We start from the raw sequence: 3,849 nt of genomic DNA on the forward strand, positions 1-3,849 counted from the left end.
TGCTGCATCTTTAAAGTCACATTTATGGATAGCACACTTAAGGGCTTGGCAATCTGTTTTGACTGTAAAATGTTTATAGATCACAAAATCTTTGAATTTGGCAATGCCAAGGTAGACAGCTCTAAGTTCTTTCTTTAGGCTGGACCAATTTTTTTGTGTAGTTGACCAGATTCCAGAGGCATACTGGAAAATTTCATATTCCATTTTCTTTTTATTAGGATCATGTTGGAAAAAAATTGCACCCCATCTGATATCACTGGCATTTGTAATGATGGTTTTAGGCCATTCTTCATTGATTGTGCTTAAAGGAGAAATATTCCTAATTTTTCCTTTAATTCTTCTGACTGCCTCTGTTAAATCCTCTGTCCACGGAGTTGGATCTTTTCACTATCTTTTATTCAATAAGACTCTTTCTTGGGCACAATGTCTGACAAATTTGGAGATGTAATTCAAACTACCCAAGAATCTTTGTAGTTGAGTTTTATCAGTGATTCTGTCTGGAAATTTATCTATGAAATCAAGACTATGTTGCATAATGTAATATGATCCATATTGAATCACATATCCCGAGAAATCTATCATAGTCTGAAATAACTTCATTTTTGAATTTGATAAAACTATACCTTTTTCTTTGACTCTCTTGTAGAATATATTAAGATGCTTTATATGAGAGGGAATATCTGTAGAATGAATTAAAACATCATCAATATATTTTTTTCAATAAATCATCAAAAGTTTCATCCATAATCCTCTCGAAGACGGATGGAGCATTTACTAGTCCAAAGGGCATAATATTCCATTCAAAATGTCCTTCTGGTACTGAAAAAGTTGTTTTCCTTTTATCTTCTTCTTTTATCCCTACTTGCCAAAAACCAGACTTTAAATCAAACTTGGAAAATATTTTTGACTGTGATATCTGAGACAAAAGCATTGAGGGCTTTGGCAAGGGATAAGCATCCTAATCAAGAATATTATTCAGAGGCTTGTAGTTTACTACCAATCTTGGTTTTCCTCTGATAATGTCTGAGTGTTTGTTGACATAAAATCTAAAACAAGCAATAGGGCTATGAGATTTTATGATCAAACCTTTTTGCAATAAGCATTTTATTTCTTCTTTACAATACCTGAGTTGTTCAGAATTCATCGGTATTTCTTTTGATCTTCTGAGTTTTCCATGAAATTCCTTTTTCAAAGGCAATTCTACTTCATGTTTATGAATATGCCAAAAGGCATTTGGATCTTCAGAACAACAAGATTTTAGTGTTTGAGGAAGATCATCTTCAATTGTTTGTTTTCTGAATTGTCTTAGCTATTGAATGGTTCATGCTGATGATCCAAAACTCAAAGAAATGTATAAAGGATTGCTGATGACCCATCTTCAACATTCCAAGTCACAACAATATCAAGAACAACAAAAGACACAGATAAATCATCAACATAGCTATATTCCTTCTGCAGCCTTATAGAAAAAAGTGCCACAACATAAATGGAAATTAACAGATGGCACTATTGGTATCAGAGCGAGGTTGAAAGTATTTCTGCTTTCTTCCTGTTGTTAGAAAGTATTAGTTATGGATAATTTTTCTCTAGCACGAAGTTCTCTTCATGAATTTAGTGATAAAAGTTTTGATGAAATTCTTAGAGAAGAAGAAGAAAGAGAATGTAATGAAAAAATACAATCTGGTTTTCACACTGTCATCCATGATAAATCTATTACATTATTAAATGAACAGAGTAAGTTTGGTTCTTGGTCTTTACCAAAAATAGACCCCAAAGATGTCTATACAGATCTAGGATTATTAGACACTATACAATAATGGAGATATAAGGTTAAAGAAGAAATTCTACAAACCTCCAGCAATAATCGTCTGCTTCAAACAATGAACATTTTGAAGCAATCTGAGTTTACAGTTGCACTAGAAGTTGGTCTCAATTTTTCTCATTTTGGTCATATCCAAATTGGAATTCAGCCACTACATAGAAAAGGTCAAGATGTTGTTGTCTTCTCTTGTGTTTTTGATTGCGATGGAAAACTTTTCATAAAGCTTTAATTGGAGGATGTCAAGGAACATTAGTCTATGGTCCAATTTCTTGGTCATGTGTTCCTGATTTTTCTATTTCCTTAGATGATCCTAATGCCATCAATGCTCTAAAGCTCGCCATCCAAAAACATGGATATGATGATTTTGAAGATAATAGCAATAATGTTGTTATTCATTGGTGATGTGTCATCAAATTTTATAAGAAGACCACTCCTTCTGTTGTCCAACAAGTTTCTGAAACCTTTGATTTCACTGCTCTAATCACTCATGACTATGGCTTAAATCTTGTTGCTCCTCAAATGATATCTCGTCGAGATCTTAAACCGCCAACAGAATGGGTCACAAATTGGGCTTCTATTCGCACTTCTCCCTGTCCATAGCCTATCACTACTCAAACTTCTATTCGAGAAGATAATGGCCTTGTTCGAACTCATTTCTTTCCCCAATCAGAGTGTGCACAGTCTGAGAATGGTGGACCTCCTCCTCCTCTTATTATACAAAACCCTGTAAAATCTGAAATTGCAATAAGACCGCAAATGTCCTCTATTGCATCTATTCCTGAAGGATCACCAAGTCCTTCATATGATCTTACTTCTGATCCAAAATTCATGCATATGTTATCAAATATGATTGCACAAACTCTTCAGTCTCAGCGTTCAAATATTGTTCCTCCTAGAACAATTAATATGCAATCAGCATTCCAAATTCCACAATTTCCACAATCATCTGTATGTAATCATCCTCATTGTTCTCCTAACTTTTATCAGCAAACTCCTAGTCTTCCAAAACCCCATGAAAAAGAAGAACAAGATAAAGACAGAAGAAGAATAAACATGATTCGTTTTGTTCCAAGTTTTGGAAATCAAACACAGGAATATACAAAGTGTACTCCTTTTTCAGCTCATGAAGAAATTTTGCTTCAATCAGTAGGAAAATTTGCTACAAAAGGCTTAGGATATCCAGAAGAAATCCCCAGCTACAGATTGGATCCTAGGAATAAGATTCCTAGTAAAATACAGCTTCCTTCTGATGAAGAAATCATTCAATTTCTTAAGATATACAAAGGAATAAGTGCTTATGATCCCTCAAATGAATGGTATAAGAAAATGTTTAACTGGGATCTGTATACTCATCAACAAGAGTATAGATACTGTTAAGAAATGAAAACCTATTCAAAGAAAGATAGGTCAACAATCAACAAAGTCAACAATGAAAATTGGAAAGCTTGGATGGAATAGAATAGCCAATGGATTTCTTTTTATGAATTTTATTATCCAAGTACAAATGAAGTAGAAATGGCTTTGGTTAAAAAGTTCAAGAATCTATCTTGTGAAGATGTAAAAACAAAGATTAAGGAAAATCCAATTGAAATTCCTGGACCCCTTATCATCCCTCACATAGATGATAAATATAAAAATATGTTGCAAAAATCAAATGTTCCGAAACATTTACAGTCTGTCAAGATGAAAGGGCAGCTTTTGTTAGAACACATCTGTCAAACCCTTAGAGTGAATATGATGCAAGGGTTAGCCTTACAGACAGAAGTGCCACAACACAAATGGGAATTAATAGATGGCACTATTCTTAGCACTGAGACAGCAATTCCTCCTTGGAAAAATCTTGTTATCAGACAAGATGATAAGATTTTTAAGTTACTTCCACTTCAGTCTGACCAGTCTCATCTTTCAGATAGGGAATCGGTTGCAGCAACAAACTGGACAAATCTTGCTCTAGATAGTTTGATTAAACATCTAGAAAGAAATCATCAATATGCAGCGAGAGAAAATAAAATGCTCCAAGAAATAAT

This window comes from Pinus tabuliformis, chromosome 6 (assembly GCF_031772625.1).
Source record: "Pinus tabuliformis cultivar Carrire ecotype Pingquan chromosome 6, CPIR1, whole genome shotgun sequence".
Taxonomy (NCBI): domain Eukaryota; kingdom Viridiplantae; phylum Streptophyta; class Pinopsida; order Pinales; family Pinaceae; genus Pinus; species Pinus tabuliformis.